This window comes from Bactrocera tryoni, chromosome 4, assembly GCF_016617805.1.
Source record: "Bactrocera tryoni isolate S06 chromosome 4, CSIRO_BtryS06_freeze2, whole genome shotgun sequence".
Taxonomy (NCBI): Eukaryota; Metazoa; Arthropoda; class Insecta; order Diptera; family Tephritidae; genus Bactrocera; species Bactrocera tryoni.
The window spans coordinates 65,246,708-65,265,029 of NC_052502.1; the positions used below are offsets into that span (position 1 = coordinate 65,246,708).

Genomic DNA, 18,322 nt, shown 5'->3' on the forward strand with positions numbered 1-18,322 from the left:
TAAAGAATCGTTTCTGGCCATTCCCAAGTGAATGGCGATCAGAGAACTTTCCTCACTTGCGTGAACTTCTGCACATGACTCCATCCTCCACACATGACTCCATCCTCGGACGAAAGCATGCCCAACGATTGGAATTTAAGTGTGCTTTGCCCAATCCATAAAAAAGGAGACCCCACAATCTGCGCCAACTACCGTGAGATTAGCCTCCTCAATATCGCATATAAGGTTCTATCGAGCGTATTGTGTGAAAGATTAAAGCCCACCGTCAACAAACTGATTGGACCTTATCAATGTGGCTTTAGACCTTGCAAATCAACAACCGACCAGATATTCACCATGCGCCAAATCTTGGAAAAGACCCGTGAAAGGAGAATCGTCTATCCGGACAACATGACCTAGCCAACGTAGCCGCTGTCTTTTAATTTGCTGAACTATGTCAATGCCGTCATATATCTCATAGAGCTCATCGTTCCATCGAATGCGATATTCGCCGTGGCCAACGCGCAAAGGAAAGGAACTCTTTCGAAGAACTTTTCTCTCGAAAAATCTCAGCGTCGCTTCATCACTTGATGTCATCGTCCAAGCCTCTGCACCATATAGCAGGACGGGAATTATGAGCGACTTATAGAGTTTGGTTTTTGTTCGTCGAGAGAGGACTTTACTTCTCATTTGCCTACTTAGTCCGAAGTAGCACCTGTTGGCAAGAGTTATCTTGCGTTGGATTTCCAGGCTGACATTGTTGGTGGTGTTCACACTGGTTCTACAACTTCAAAGTTATGACTGTCAACAGTGACGTGGGAGCCAGGTCGCGAGTGCGACGAATGTTTGTTTGATGACAGGAGATATTTTGTCTTGCCCTCGTTCACTGCCAGACGCATTTGGTTTGCTTCCTTGTCCAGTCTGGAGAAAGCAGAACTAACGGCGCGGTTGTTGAGGCCGATGATATCAATATCAATTTTGGTCGGGCTTAATTCCGGGCCCAAAGAACTCAGGGAGACATGGCGCTCTGCAACAATTTAATATGTATAAATATCAACATCAATATCAATATCAATAAATTTGTGGATCGGTGAGGCCTTATCCTATTTCTTCCTTGGCCGCGGCATTTTCTCTGCGGCTCTGAGTAGAGCTATAAGTTTTATAATTACTATTCTTCGGTCATCTACTATTTCTCATAAAATTTGGTTAACAAAAGAACTCATCCCGTTGTGATAATTGGCGGATCTCGCTAAGGTGTATTACGCTATTCGGTTTCTCGACAAGGAATAAGGAGAGAGTTTTATCAGTTACCGTGGTTCGGTAGGGTTCATCTACATTTGTTGTATATATTGGAATAAAAAGAAAGATACATTTGATGGTCATTACTTCATTGCTAAGAAGTGAATTTTTATTCCAGAACCACTAAGACATAAGACATATTTTGTGAGTCCAAATACCAGATTCTAACTATACATTGGGTTTATAAAGCTTCCGGGAACGTTAAAATCTGGCCTCCAAACAGAAAACTGCAGTTAAACCCCTACTTTTATTTCACTTTAATTAGTCTAGTTATTTCGAATGTGATGATTTGTTCTCAGTTCTTACTTATTATTTAGAGTTCTATTACTAATCTAGGTCCTACTCTAAAGCAAATTTCAGTCTTACTGGAGATTTTTGAATGTAATTATTAGCTATTAAGCCCATTTTACTAGCATGTACCTACTCAATCTCCTCTATACGGTTTTTCTGGTCTGGTCTGGCTGGTCTGGCTGGTCTTCATAAGTGTAGTGATCTTGTCTTTGTTTCAATATGGCAGACTATTTGACAGTTGCCTTTGCTTACATTGCCTACTTTTCTGTTAGTTGTAAATCACGCTAACGTGTGACCCGGTAGAAATGAGTATAAGTTCAAACAAGTTCATGAATATTTATGATAACTACTTGTAGATACATAAATATCCATCATTGTATATATATGTATGTTTCTAGTAGTCTATAAAAATCAATTTATATAATTACTATGTTTTTTTTTGTGCTGAAACAACCGGAGCACTCATTATCTTTCCTAGTCAGCAGTTATTGGTGAGCAATGCGTATGTGGAGCCAACCAAGCCAGTCAAACCGCCAATCGAACGACCCAGTTACATTTTGCTGAAATTATTATTATTGATATTATTGTTGTTATATGCTATTATCTAATGGTGTCACTTGTCACACCATCGGGCAAGTGAGTAAATGTGTAGCGAGCGCGTATTGCATTACACTTGTGCGGTGAGTATAACATTTCAATTAAACAAAGTGACAGGAAATCCTTTCCAATCAAAAAAAAACGTGAAAAATTTGAAAAAACTGCATTGAGAAAAAGTTGTGGAAATAACAGTGCTGCAGTGAAGTGCAAAAATGCAAAATGTTATAAAAAGTGTCTATCGCATAGCAATATTATATACGATGCCATAGAGGGTGGTTCATTTATAAGTTGCATTCGAATAAATCACAAAAAAATGTGGGGCTCCTATAAAAGCAGAATGCCAGCTATAATGCTGGAAAAGAATACGAAATGTAAAAAGATATTGGACAAAAACATAAGTGGAAAAACTTTATATTGAACTTTAAGATGAGATCTAGAAGAATAGTAGATCGAGGCGTAGAAAAAGTCTGAGGATTGGATTTCACCTCCCACCTCTAAATAACTTCACTGCGTCAACTAGGAGATCAGATGAGAAGACTACAATTTTCTGTTTGGAGCTCAAACTCGATTCATCGCAATACGTTAACCAAGATTAGTCAAATTGCAACCCTGAGATAGTTAGTTGATATCGACCAGAAGAATAGGAAACCTTTACCAGACTTTGGGTTCAAAAAATTGATTTTGGGATGAACTAGTTGTCATTCTACAGGCAACCGCCTAAAACTAAAGATCATTTAAGTCGATGATTTCAATTCGGTTTGAAAACAATCATGTAACAACCCTCTTTAATACCAATCACTGGTCAAATTGCGTTTTCTACTTTTTTTCAATGAAATAATTTGCCAATATGACACATATTCAAAGTCTTCTTAAACTCTTAGTCTCTGAATATGGATTTTACCTCCATACGTAACTTTCAGGGCTTCCGATCTGCATCGATTTAAAGAGGTGTTTCGCCCGAAAATATATCTCTTTCAAAGCATCTTTGTTCATTTTGGAACAACTCTACAGTAAAAACAAATTGGTTAGGCGCAACGCTTCAGCTTGACATTGTAAGCGAATAAAGCGTGCCTTTTATGCAAGATTCGAATCAGTCTGGTGAGTAATCAGATATTCAGCTTAAAGTTGAGTTAATGTTTGAAGTTAGAATTTTTTCCACCTCCCATTCTTTCAGTGATTCGTTTTTAAGGGGGAAAGCTTTCCCTATTAATATTGTTATGAATTCAGCCTTTGAGAGAGAAAATTTCTACTGATGATATTGTCAAAACTTCCGCCTTAGTCAGAGAGAAAACTTTCCCTGTCGTTATTGTCATGATTTTAGCCGTAGGGAAAGTGAAAGCTGATGCTTGAAAAATTGTTAGGACTAGGAATTATGATATATAGTATGAAGAGAAACATAGCAAAATTATGCAATTTTTTATCGCTTTCAGTGCCCCCACAGAAAATGCTTAAAAGTAAACACTTTACAAACCACTTCTTTTTCTTAATTGTCGTTGACACATAAAAAGGGGGGTCACTCATCCGATGCTTGTTGTTCCTTTTCATTGGGGTGTTTTTTTACGTGGCGGGTCCCAAACCCAGCGCAAACCCTATGAAGGGGATGTTTCGCCTTCTCACTTTAGCTCGCCTTCAAACGAATGTTCTTAGGCTACCCAGAGGATACTTGGTCAAAGACCGGAAGTCGTGGGCTGCTTGAGTCATATGTAAAAGAATCGTTTCTGCTCACTCCCAAGTGAATGGCGATCAGAGAACTTTCCTCATTTGCGTGAACTTTTACACATGACTCCATCCTCTCTTTACAAACCACCCTGTACACATAAATATATGAATGTATGGAAGCGCGTACAACAACGTAACTGTCACTTAATTAGATACACAACTCACTTGTCAAGCGTAAAAAATATGCAGCCGCTTTGGATTTCTTCAGTTTCTTGGCTCTGTGCCGTCGAAGAGTAGTGATCTTTTTTACCGTTTGCATTGATCTTTCTGCATTGCGGCGTTGATTGGTTGAATGAGCGTTTGGTTCTTCAAGACATTCCATATTGTTGTCCCAACAGGCGCGTGCGCTCGTGTAAATTACACTTAACCAGTTTTGGGCATAATTGACGCCTATAAATGACAATTTGATACGCGATGACAAAAAATAGAAGTCGGTCAAATAAATGCCAACAAATGAATGACAGTTGCAGGAAAAAGCGCTGAATTCACACACACATTTGCGTAAGAAGTTGCCATTAAATTAAAAATAAGTTAAATCGCTTTACTTTCAGCTATTTTAATTATTTTATTAACTCGATATGCACTTCCTTTTAGGGGCTAATGGTAAAATCTAACTCAATCCAAACGCAAAAAAGTTGTGTGCTGAAAGTGGATACGACAGTTCTGTCAATAGCTGACAGTTCAACCAACTACTCAAAAGATTTCCTTGTTGGTATATAACTGCTGTCCAACTCTAAAGGCGGAAGTCGCTAAATCATGCCTTAAGGTTAATAGATCTTAAACAGCTAGAGTCTTAGATAGAACCGCAAAGGCTTTAGTTGAATGCTGTGATCAGACTAAGTTGAAAGGTCGAACCTGTGGCCAAAATGTGTGCTAAGAAGAAAGTGCTCATCCTTCGTCATACAACTTTAAGAAGAAGGGTCCTAAAAGATTTTAGTTTCACTTCATATATGCCTGTTGGACAATGTCCAGCAAAAAGTACTATGATTAAGCTTGATTATAGCACCTATTGCAGTGAAATTCATGCGTTCAATTCTAGAATGCTAGTTGTTACGAGGGCTGCTATATATATTTCTGGCCTAATAATGTAAATGGGAATATTTATCAACGAAAATGGTTTATTTATTTATTTATTTTTGTTTTTTTTAATATTTTTTTTTTTGTCGATTTCTGTTTTGTTTCGGGCCCCATGATTCGTCACCTGTGACGATCTTATAAACGTCTTTTGAAGCACCGCGATCGTATTTTTTCAGCATTTCTTTACACCAATCCACACGAGCCTTTTTTGAGCGATTGTCAAATTGTGCGGGATCCAACGAGAACAAACCTTTTTTACGGCCAGGTGTTCATGCAATATCGAATGTATGTTGGTGGGAGAAATGCATAGGCATGCCTCTATCTGAAGGTATGTTACATGGCGGTCTTGCATTATCAGTTCACTTACGGCATCGATATTTTCTGGCACAACGGCTGTTTTTGGACGACCTTCACGGAATTCGTCTTTGAGCGAGCGTCGGCCACGATTGAATTCGTTATACCAGTTTTTCACAGTGCTATAGGATGGTGCTTCATAGCCATACAAAGATTTTAGTTCATCGATGCACTCTTGTCGTGATAATCCACGTCGAAAGTTGTGAAAAATGATCGCACGAAAATGTTCACGAGTTAATTACATTTTTTGGCCGAGATGAATTTTTTAATTCCCTGTAAATAAAACAATTCACGATTAAATGACAAAACGTTCTGCTAAAAAATGTCAAACTTTCCAATGGAAATGTCAGATTGCACCTGGCAAAACTTAGTGTTGCCTAGGCCAGAAGTATATATACCCTCGTAAAAGGCAAAAGAGCACTTTGGGTTTCCCTTTATAAATTAATTGAATGGTTACCTTATCTAAGTCTCCTTGAAGATTTGAAATGCGAAGTTTTCAGCATTCGAGAAAAGCGAAAGAATTTCCATTTAAAACTGAATTGAACAGTTTCTTAAGAGCTTTGCAATGTCCTCGTTGAATACATTTAAGTCTTACGATGCAGTTAACATAAATCTATACAAAATTTATCAACTGAAAATGAATGGGCAGTGCATATGCGGAAGGTCGGCGCAATTTACATGTTTGGAAATCTTCAGTAATTTTTTTTTTATAATTTTTGAAAAGAAACTGCAAAGGATAGACTAAATATTATTACCAGACTTTCTAAACGAGCTTTGGAAAGATAAATTCGTCTTTATCTTATTCTTCATGTATCTTTATCTACCGTAATCGACACCTGGTAGCGAAGCAATAGATTTACAAGCAGTAGTCACCGGCACGAACTCGGGTTTCTATACAATCACCGAATATCAATTTTGTTCAAAGTCAAATATTCGGCAAAATTTGAAAAGTATTTTATATCATTTGATCATCATAATACTACTTACTATACATTGCTCTAGATTCCCTTATTTATAAAATAACAGAGCCCCCATCTTATCAGTGCACTCTTGATTCCCTAAATAGCTTCAAAGTTTTTTGTAGGACTTTATTATAAGAAATCATCGGATATGTTTTCTTAAAATAAATATATGTATATAAAAAACTGTTGTTAGTTCTGAATTTTCGGCAGTAGTTTTATCGGTAAAGTAGGTTAGGATGTGTTGAAGCTAACACTTCCGTAGGTGATCACGATAGTAAACGGATGTAGACCGGTTATTTTTACATCTGGTCAAAAATTAATAAGAGTGGAGCTCCTCATAGATATATTTATAAAACTTGTTACACTTCTTTTGCGGTGACTTATTTCAATTTAATTGCTTTAATAATTCAAAATATTTTTACATGAGTGACTAATATTCAATACCATATCTACGCCTTCCGACAAATGACCCGTCCACGATTGCTTTTCAACAAAGAAATCCAATTTTTGGACTTTTTATTGGACTTTAAGCAATAAATGTCCCCATTTCCTCGAGACTTTACTGAACTTGCCTATATACTTTCTTAAGTGCAAATATGACCCACGCACCTTGTAGAGGTTTGAAACTTTAAAGGGGTATTCTGGTCTATAAATTTAAAAAAATCGATTTTTTTTTTATATTTTCAAAGTTTAACTATTCAAGAATATGTGTACAAAAGGATTTTTCAAAAATTAAATTATTTTCGGAGATATAGGCATTTTTCTGACCCGGTATCCAAATTGGTTCGGCCGGAACTAATCGAACAAAAGGCATTACACGAAACTTTAAACGCGTTTTTCTCAAAACTGACTTTTTCGGAGCGATACCCACGATTTCTCAGGTTCTACTGTACCGATTTACTTGAAATTTTCATAGAGTCTTCTTTATAGGCTTGTCTATGGTTGGAACTAGCCCCATACCCAAATTTTTATTTTTATTATTTTTAAAAAATTCAAAATAGTCAGAAAAAGTGAGCCAAAAAAAGATTTTTTTTCAGGCAGTCGCCATTTTGTGAAAAAATTGTGTTCCCACTTTTCTGTAGTTCCAGCCATTGCGACATTATTCTAGATTAACAATCTTTTTTTTTTTTTTGGCTTCAGATAACTAGGAGGGTTGAAATCATGGGTGTGGTCAAGTGGAAATTTTTAGAGACCCCCCCACTTCGTCAGCTCATAATTTTTGAATTTTTTTACTTTTTTTAGATTTTTCCATGCCCAAATTTTTATTTTTATTATTTTTAAAAAATTCGAAATAGTCAGAAAAAGTGAGCCAAAAAAAGTTTTTTTTTCAGGCAGTCGCCATTTTGTGAAAAAATTTTGTTCCCACTTTTCTGTAGTTCCAGCCATTGCGACATTATTCTAGATTAACAATCTTTTTTTTTTTTGGCTTCAGATAACTAGGAGGGTTGAAATCATGGGTGTGGTCAAGTGGAAATTTTTAGAGACCCCCCCACTTCGTCAGCTCATAATTTTTGAATTTTTTTACTTTTTTTAGATTTTAATTTTTTCTGTACTCTTCTAAAATTAACAAATAACTAATAAAAAAAATGGATAGTAAAAATATTAATTGCCCTTTTCTACGACCCTTTAAAAATTATCTGAAATTCATGCTTCTAGACCAGAACACGCACTTAATAGATCACTGTTTCCCTCCCCCAAAACGCAGGTTTTTAACAGAGCTCTCTTAAAAATGCGGAAATCTTTCCTTTTTTATCGTCAAGTGAGAGAGTACAGAAAGTGAGTAGTTCAAAATTCTTGCTTTTAACGGTAGTCTGTTTCAATGCCGACTTAACAAGTGGATGGACTAATTTCCTTTCGTTCTGATAAAGAGACTATAATTCCTTTCGTCTACTTAGTTGTTGGATTAAATCAATTTCGGGGCTCTGACCCATTTTTAAGTATATCTGTAGTATTTGTTTTCGAAGAAATATGGTACTTCGATTTTAAATTAAAGCAATATGTGGCACTTAAATGTCAGACTCACATTTATACTTATGAATACTGTTGTTTACTTAGTTATTCAGATATTATGTTACCACGGTGGGTAAAAATAATTAGCGCAAGTGACGCAATCGAATCGAAGGCATGCTATACACAGTTATTTGATATCAAAAAAGTTGTCGAAAACCCGCAGCTTGACTGACTTTTACATTGGATTGAAAGAAACGCGCCCAAAATAGCAAAAATTTTAAATATTTACTTGACATTAGTGTTGGGAAGTGACAGCGCAAATATAGATCAATCAGCAAAATTAATGAAAAGCGTCGAAAAAATTAAAGTAGAAATGAAATATACGGCAAAATATGCAAAAGAAAGTGAAAAAGTAGACAAATGGGACTGAAGGCATGCATAGATGTAAATAAATACTTTTGTTATGACAGCGAAAAATGAACGACATAAAGGCGATTGCTGTAAAATATGCCAATAAATAATAGGTGGGTGCATAGAGGTACATAACTTTGAAATATACTTGTAGATATATTGGTCAGTAAGTGCTTATCACACATACAGTGGCTCACAGCTTATTTCGTGCAGCTGTAGACTTATAACTTTGGCCTTTACAGAAAAAAAACTACTGATGATATGAAAAATAATTTTTAAAAAAGTTTTTTTTTATTTGAACAATAACTTTATTCTAATATATGTGAGTGTTTGTGTTATTGGTTCAGTAAAAGTTTAATGCACATGAAAAGTAAGGTTACATCTTATTTTGTGAAAAAAATTGGTTTTGTGTTTTATTTCATTACTGCAGACGTATGATTTTCCATTAAGGGGGTATTCAGGTTTAGAAGCCCGAATTTTTGGTATTTTTTTGACGCGATAAAAAAATCAAAAACTATTTTGACTATCCATTTTTTTACATGCTTTTTATTGATATTCTAAGAATGGAAAACATAAATAATATCAGAAAAAAAATTAAATTAAAAAAAACTGCAGCTCGGCGAAGTGGAGACTGATGAAACAATGGCTTGTCCTGGTGTGCAGAATATAAATACATTCCGTGACCTAAAATGAAAATTTATGTGAAATCCGTGAAGAGTAAAAGTGTAGTTATCGCACTACGAAACGTTTTTGAAAAACAAAAAAAATTTTACAAAATGTCGGAGGTTTGAAAAAAGAGTTTCGTATTTTCACTGTTTTTTTGTGGTTCGGAATTTTTTTTTAAATTAAAAGAATCCTCTCTTCGTAGTGCGATACTATAATGTATAAGAAAGCTCTGTGTAAAATTTCATGTGAATCGGTTGAGTTGAACTTGAGATATCAACACACCGTTTCTAGAAAAGTAGTTATGAGAAAAACTAGTGTAAAGTTTGAGAACTAGTCGCGCGCAGTCGGAGTCGGAGTCACAAAATGAGCTGTAACTCGGAAAATAATTTGAATTTTGAAAAATTCTCTTAGGAACATTTTACTGAAGGGTTATACTATAAAAATATGCAAAAAAAAAATCAATTTTTATGAATTTCTAAACCAGAATACCCCCTTAAAGCAACAAGTTTTTGGCTGGTTTCTACTAGTCTCTATTTTCCGTATCGCCAAGTTCAAAATCGCGCACAAAGTTTCAAATGACGTTTAAGTCAGGGGATCGTGGAAGTGAATTTATAAGGTTGGACAGTACCAAATCAGTCATGATTGTACCATCGCTGATTTGTCTTTTGTGTTATTGTCCTGGTAATATCGGAAACGATCGAATACAGCCAAAGCTTCGACACTTTGCAACAAATTTTCTTTTAGTATGTTTAAAGATGCATATTTGTCCAAAGGTGTCGTCAACAAAAACTAATTTGCCAACTGCAGAAGCAGCTATGCTTAACGCTTGCTTTCGAATTTTTATTTTGAAGCTCAGTATTGGTTTTGCGCCACACATAATTCATACTATCCGAACCAAAAATATTGAATTTGGACTTATCGCCGAAAATGACATATTCCCAAAATGAATTTGGCTTCGTCACATGGTCCCGAGCAAATTTAAGCAAACCTTGTATATTTTTCTTCTAAATACCATATCCATTTCATTCTGAATCTTCAGCACCTATTTTGGCGCCGATATTTTCGGTTCGCTGGAGAGTAACGCTTGGCGAAGCAAAGACAGCTAGTATTCACGTTTGGGTTTGAGAAAGTAATAAGGTTACCAACTTGGCTTTATAAATACTTGTACCTAATTTTCACAAGCAATTTTTTCAAATATACCAACAAGCTTCATCACTCATAATTTTTTTACAATTTGACCATTAATGTTCTACTAAGCGTGCGAGTTCCCACAAGCGAGTTTAACTACTTCGAGTATTTACTGGTAATTGCAAACGATTACAACGGCATATTTGTTCTACAACTCGCTTTTAATTATTGTAAGCGAGTGTTAATAAATTAGTTTGTGACACGCTGTAGTTATTTCTGTATCGATTACGAGTTCATTTGCATATTGAATCAATTAGGCGCATATGGTTTTTGTTGAATTTTAGTTGTAAATGTCAATGCTGATTTAGAGAACTAGCTCTCATTTGTGCGAGAGACGGCATTGCCTAGTTTTGTCGGTGTGAGTCAGTACTGCAAACAAAAACAGGCTTAATGAATGTAAATATAACGGCAATGAATGAGCAGCTTTCGATACGCCAAGCGTTGGAGAGTAGTCAACCAAGCAAACTATGCGAGATGCTCGAACAAACTATGCCAGATGCTCAAACAAACAGGCTCCACTTGTGGTGTAGCTCCTGGGTTATATCCGACCCATGGCACTTATTTCAACTATCTAACTATGTTTGGATCGGTAAGTGTTTTGACATTGAGTCTAATTTGCGCAACCACTCCAGGCGAGTGGCCAACAAAGAACATCTGCAGTTCCAAAGAGCTCAACATGGCCACATGACTCACTATCTGGTCAGGTATCGATTGTAAGGATCGCGAACGGGATAATGCTGGAGGTTTAGCCTTAATTCTACGCAACATATTTCAATATCGGCTTATCGAACTCAGGGATACTAAACTTGATTGGTAGGGTACAGCTTTCTGGTCAGGTAAAGTAGAGCTTGAAAGTTTAATATATACGTCCACACAATTACGTGCTGTTCATACAAACATATATTACACGAACAAAAGTCCCAAACGATCCTAGAGGGATGGAATTGGCCGTACAGATAGACGAAACGACATTCGGCATAATGAGTGACCATCACTAGTGGTGGTCTGATAAATAACATAACCTGGCAATCTATGTTAACCTTTGCATCAGACGGTCTACTCATAATTATCTCGTTCGAGAAACATTCCGATTTAAGGCGATAGCAGCTGCTACCGCTCGCTAATCTCCGCCCGGAAAAATGGCTGTCTGCCGTTCTAACAAAAACGCGCGACACCTTACGCCATGTTGATTCCTTCATAAAGGAGTTCAATTTTGAGATTTGGCAAATGATAAATCAACACAAGCAGACGAAATAAATAGAACAGTGAAGTCCTGCACTTTCTCCACTGGTATGAGTATTTCTGGTCTACTGTCAAAGTCTGTTCCAATCCGAAAAGATATAACGACCGGGTTGAAACTCCTAAAGTTCCTAAAAATTACCTAAGCAAGTTTATCAAATGAGTGCTTGACTACTCTTTATAAACCCCTTGTGTGGAAAGTCGGAAGAGTGATTTCCCTAAAGTAAACAGATAAATTCGCAAACAAAATGAGTCAAATGGCCCAATAACTCTCCTTCCCCACGTAGTGAAGACACTTAAGGCCTTGTTACTTTCGACGTTCACACACCATCTTGAGTACAGCAGACCTTCAAAATGATTTTCGGAAAGTACTCCACATCACTTAGCGTAATAACCGCTCTGCTAGTTCGTGACTTAAATCAAAAATCAACCAGTGAGGGGACGATTATAGTAGCATAGTCACACAACACTGTTAGAGGACATCGAATAACATACATATCTTTCCTCTAGAGTTGAAGAAGTGGACCATGCACTATCTGAGCGGTCGACAATCAACCCTAGGTGCTTCGATTAGGTTCTCAATAGAGAGATTGAGCAGAGCTGAGAAGATACTAAGATATTTGACAGAACTATCATACAGTAGATTAGCTCCAGTTCAGTGCTTAAGCTAGAGTGTGAAGAAATCGTTCTCAGAATTGGACAGAGAAGCTAGAGTATTGGGAGTGATTGATATTTTAATATCAAATTAATAATTATATCGAGGCGAGAGATATGGAAGGAACTATCTGCTTTTACTATAGAAGCTTCAATAAAGCCACTATTATTGCTCATTTCGCTCAGGAGTTAATAATTAAAACTGTTTATTTGACCGCCACTCTTTCCCCTTAGTATCTGGCTTTAATTTAGTAAGCGTTTAGTGTTTTATGGTACTTCAAGAATTGCACACTTTCTATAATTGAAATACTATCGATGCTCTAGAAGAACGAAATTATATTTTCAATGTTAACCACCGTTAGAAATAAACGTTCTGAGGTCGGAGTGTAGCCTGGTAACCTCAAAATTCACTACAATCCGAATTATTCAATTGATTACGTCATTTAAGCCGAATAAGTTAGCGCATCCACAATCTTCTTCGTTGTTCCTGCCTTCAACTAAACGATTTTACCGTTATAATGAGTAAATACAGTTTATTAAAGCACGTTTTTTCCGCTTTAAGGTAATCGCTTGCTGCATTATTTGATTACCCATTTTCATGCTCATACAATTACAATGTACTGTGCACTCTCGATTAACCGAGTCGCAATTGACAAACTCTTGCGGTTATTAAAAAACAATTAACTACTGTAATTGAAACACTTTTCCGCCGCAAACTAATTAGCGGTTTGTAAAAATCGTTGTAAATTTTGAAAGTGCCATTCGACAAATACAAATTTATACCGCACATAGCATACATACATACATACGAGTGCCGATGAGTATACAAAGTATATTTATACACATTGTATATCGGGTATTAGATAACGGTGCAGTTGCATCGGCGTTGCGTCGTTTGCATTTAAAGAGCGCAGATCAACATTAAATCGGCCATTTAGCCAGTGGGCCAATGGCCAATTGTCCGAATCCTCAACCGACAATTAACCGCCGGCGATTGCAATAAAAAATTACAGATACCCATAAATATCAAATGTAACAGTATATTGCCGCGGCAGCGTTTGCGCACAGTGGTGTGAGCAGGGGTAAAGCTCGTAAAATGCTTACGTAATTTTTAATTAAAAAAAATTTTAATAAAATATCTGACATTTTAATACTTGTTGCCAAACTTCAAAAGTATACTTGTTGTACGGGCCTGACCATTTTAAAGAAGCGAAACTACAAAAAACAAATACTAAGCAAATACAATTTTTATAACTTTTTTTTGATATAATTTTCTTGTATCCTTTTTAAAACAAGTTATATACCAAAATGGTTTGATTGGGTCTTAAGAAGTTAAGTTTACAACAAATTTCGTGAAAGAAAATATTAGGTTGTCAAAAAAGTCTTGCGGTATTTTCGCTAGTTGGCGCTGAAAGTGCGTAGTTCTAGTTTTATTCGTCGCATCGGGTCATGCTATACCTTTATGGAAAGCTCATTTCACGCGCTAACACGTGTCTCTCTTAAGTCGTTCGTGAGTTATAGCGTCGCAAACATGGAGCAAAATAAAGAGAAAATACGGCATATTTTACAGTACTACTACGATAAAGGCAAAAATGCATCTCAAGCCGCCAATAAAATTTGTGCAGTTTATGGACCCGATACAGTTTCCATTTCCACCGCACAACGATGGTTTCAACGTTTTCGTTCTGGTGTAGAGGTGGTCGGAGATGCGCCACGCTCTGGAAGGCCTGTCGTCGAAAATAATCGCTGAAGTGGTCGAAAGAGACCGGCATAGTAGCAGCCGTAGCAGCGGTCAATAGCTGGGCATGAGTCATCAAAAATTCATTTCAATTTCAATAAAAAATCAATAAAAATACCGCAAGACTTTTTTGACAACCCACTATTTTGATATAATTCTCTTTTATCCTTTTTAAAACAAGTTATATACATACATAAATGGTTTGCATGGGTCTTAAGAAGTTAAGTCTATATATTTAATATTTATTGTATACTAGAAAACACGTAAAGAGGAAAGTATACTCTTGCAACTTGCAAGAATCAAAGTCAGAGAAATACTTTAAGGAGTAAAACCAATCATATGGGGTAAAGTCAGCCGGATGTTTGATATTAGTTATATAAGGGTTAGGCCAAGTTTTCGCTCAAATTTATCTATTTTAGGCACAAAAATACACTTTTATGAGTAAAACACGCTCTATTATTTTCTTTGGGATAACTCACATATTGACCGATATATAGTATGCGGTACCAAGTCACTCGGATGTTCGAAAATCTGTGTATGTATATGGGGGCTAAGAGAAGTATTGGTCCGATTCAACCAATTTTTACATACAAACATACCATCAAAAGAGAACGATTATCCCTTAATTTCAATTATATGTCTCACACATTGACCGACATTTTCGATCAAATGTCAACTATAGGTACCGGGATCTAAATATTCGTTACCTAGGGGCTTAAACAGTTTTAATTGGATTTGAATTTTTTGGTCATAAGGTGGCACACACTAAAGACATTATTCATGCACAGTTTCATTCCGTTGTTTCAGTTCATTTCTGATTTAAGTACTGAAAAGTGAACGAATCAAGGAATTTTAAAATTGTGCTTTATGAGAAGTAGGCGTGGTTGTTGTCCGATGTCATCCATTTTTACAATGTGAATGTAAGAAGAATGCCGAATTCGGTTGGTCCGGTCCCGAGCTATGGAATTTCACAAAAAAGTGCGCGGCGTCACGCCCACCGTCCAATTTTCACACCAGCTTCCCTAGAGCTTTCTACCATTTCGGTGCTAAAATTTAATATCTCTGGCGTGTTTAGTTATTGATTTATCACGATTTTTTTTGCTTGAGACCTTTCTGTATTATTCTCCAAATATTATTGTAATAATTCGTTTATATTGTGTTTGAAATCCGTCGGAGAGCGTTCAAGAACCGAGTCTAAAGATATTAATACTTGAACATATTGAGAAAGTAGAGGTGAAATTATGACAGCAATCGTGCTTGATGGTTGCGTTTGGAGGCCTTTGGAGGGCGTTCAAGCCACGAATTTAAAAATATTTTCAAGATCAATATTTTCTTGATTGTTCCGGTGTTGCAAATTTTACTTTGAAGCATTTTGGATTTCATAACTCCGATCCTTCAGCCAATTTAGCTCGAAACCAATTGCTGAAGCAGTTTTGCAATACTTGAGATACCAGAGGAGTTATTCTTAATATTAAAGAGCCATACTCCATAATCCTCTGTAATCCACCTAGAAGATAACTCTTCAAACCTATCTTATCAAATTCATAGTTATCGTGCCTTTCTTTGGAAACATACTATAAACTTTTCCCGAAAAAAATTGTTCTGATCTCCTCACTTTATCGATATGAGGATGTCTCAGATGGTAAAAACTGATTGAAACACAAAAACTATGACAAAAAATTAATTCTTTTACCATTTCGATCTTTTAAGTGAGAATATAGTAAGTCCGTCGAAATTTTAGCATAGGAAAATGGGTTGAGCGCAAAAACACGAATGTCAATGGACTTTTAAGTTCCTTTTCAGCGAAAAATTTGCGATTACTAGCTTTTTCGTTACCGAAGCTCGGGATCGGTAAGTTCGAAGGGATTTAACATAAAAGAGTGATGAAATCTTCGTACAATGTCGAACCTCGGGTTCGGCAAGTCCAAAATAATCTGTATATGTACATATATGAGATTTTAGAGAAGATAATGTATGGTTTCTAACAGTTAATGAATATAGGGGTTTCGGGATTCTACATAGTGGGTCGCTCACGTCTTCCTAGTCAAATCCCATAACAAAAACAAGTTTTGTTCATATGAGAAAATTTCTTTTAAGTTCGTAACTCTTCTTTTACAATAATCGTTGTATGGTATTCCGAGTCCGGGAATTAGACAGTGACCTGTTAGCACCTCCGAGACTCATTGCAGGCTTATCGTGAAATAGGATAACAGATCCACTAAGAGATCAAGTGCATTATTTCAGTATCTTTGACGAAACCCTAAGGGGTTTATTTCAAAGCCACTTGGCTGTGTATATATAAATATAATGATATCTCACTCTTCTTTAGAAGTGAAGGCAATATAGGAGACCTTAAGTTCATCTGTGATATTGGATGGCAGCGAGTTGTCAGTCTAGGTCTACAAGTACTCTATTCTTAAGCTCTACCCAATAATTCGTATAAATATATTGTACTACTTGTAAATAAGTCTCGTCCTACAATGCGGTTTGGCTGATGTTTATGACATATGACATACTCCGCCAGTCCACGCACAAGCATGCTTGATTTCCTAAATGTACATATTATATAGGTAAGTATAAAGTAACAGCGTGCAACATGTGACTTTTGACAGCTTGCGTTGCACAAATATTAACAGTACATAGCTGGAGCACACTATACATCCCCACATGCATAGCAAAATATACAGGCAACCAGCAGACGAATGGACGCGCTGTTGCAAAAAGCTTAAACGCGCATGCGCACAGATAAATGCAAGCTAACTGCTACACAGTAATTGTATGTTGTATGTATTGGTCATATGCATAATGTATGCCAACGGCAGTCTGTCATTGTAAACACAAATAAAAATCGCTCCTACAAAATTGTCAATGCAAATGCGCTTTGTCGCTGCAACACATCATTGTGTCCGCATACTTACTATGTGGCACATTGTAAGTACAGTGGTTGTAAGCTTAACTAGAGGGTGCATCGTGTTGATCGCTACACCGAAAGCAGAACTAAGATTGTACACTCTTGTAGGCCTTCTCTATTCAGCTCTGTGGATCGAATTATTTTCTCCAGTAGTAGATTGAAGAAGTCGCAGGTGGGGAGTCGCTTTTTCTGAAAACTCGTTTGGTGTCGAAATTCCCGGAGAGGACTTTCCCGATCCTGACGGATCTTTTGGTATTGCTCAACGTCCGTTTACACAGCCGTATTATTAATTTTGCGGGGATACCAAATGCAGACATCGCGGCATAGAGGAAGTTGTTCGTGCTGTCAAAAGCAAATCGACATATATCGATCCTCTTTAAACGACTCTTTTCCACGATTTGACGCATGGTGAATATCTGGACAGTTGTTGATTTTCCAGGCCTTAAGCCACACTGATAAAGTTCAATCAGTTTCTTGACGGTGGACTTTAATCTTTCACACAATACGCTCAATAGAACCTTATATGCGATGTTGAGGAGGCTAATCCCACGGTAGTTGGCGCAGATTGTGGTGTATCCTTTTTTACGGACTGGGCAGAGCACACTTAAATTCTAATCGCTGGACATGCTTTCGTCCGACCATATTTTGTAAAGAAGCTGATACATGCTGCTTATCAGTTCTTCACCGCAGTATTTGAATAGCTTAGCTGGCAATCCATCGGCCTACGCCGCTTTGTTGTTCTTCAAGCGGATAATTGCTATTCGAACTTTTTCATGGTCGGGCAATGGAACGTCCGCGCCTTCGTCATCGTTTGCGGTATCGGGTTCGCCTTCTCCTGGTGTTATGCTTTCACTACCATTCAGCAGGCTGGAGAAGTGTTCTCTCCATAATTTTAGTATGCTGTGGACATCATCACTAGGTCACCTCTGGGTTTTCTACAAGAGTATGCTCCTGTCTTAAAACCTTTTGTTAGTCTCCGTATCTTTTCGTAGAATTTTCGAGCATTACCCCTGTCGGCCAGTTCATCAAGTTTTTCGTACTCACACATTTCGGCCTCTCTCTTTTTTGTCTGCAAATGCGTCTCGCTAACCTCTTCAACTCTCGGTATTTATCCCATCGCGAACGTGTTGTGGTTGCAACGTTGTGAGGTACAGTCTATTTTCTCTCCACTGCGACAGTCTTCATCGTACCAGTTGTTTTTTTGCCTTTTCGGGTAGAAAGTTGTTCGGCTGTCTGTTGCGATTGCAGTTTTTCGAAGTCGAACCTTCTTTGGGTGCATATCTTGGC

The 18,322-nt window shown here is 37.0% G+C and overlaps 1 protein-coding gene across 1 annotated transcript in view; it reads left to right on the forward strand.

Annotated features, from left to right (window-relative positions):
- The window catches only part of LOC120773381 (protein sprint), a 389,939-nt gene that overhangs the window by 8,600 nt on the left and 363,017 nt on the right, over positions 1-18,322 (forward strand). The gene's annotated exons all lie outside the window — the stretch shown is intronic.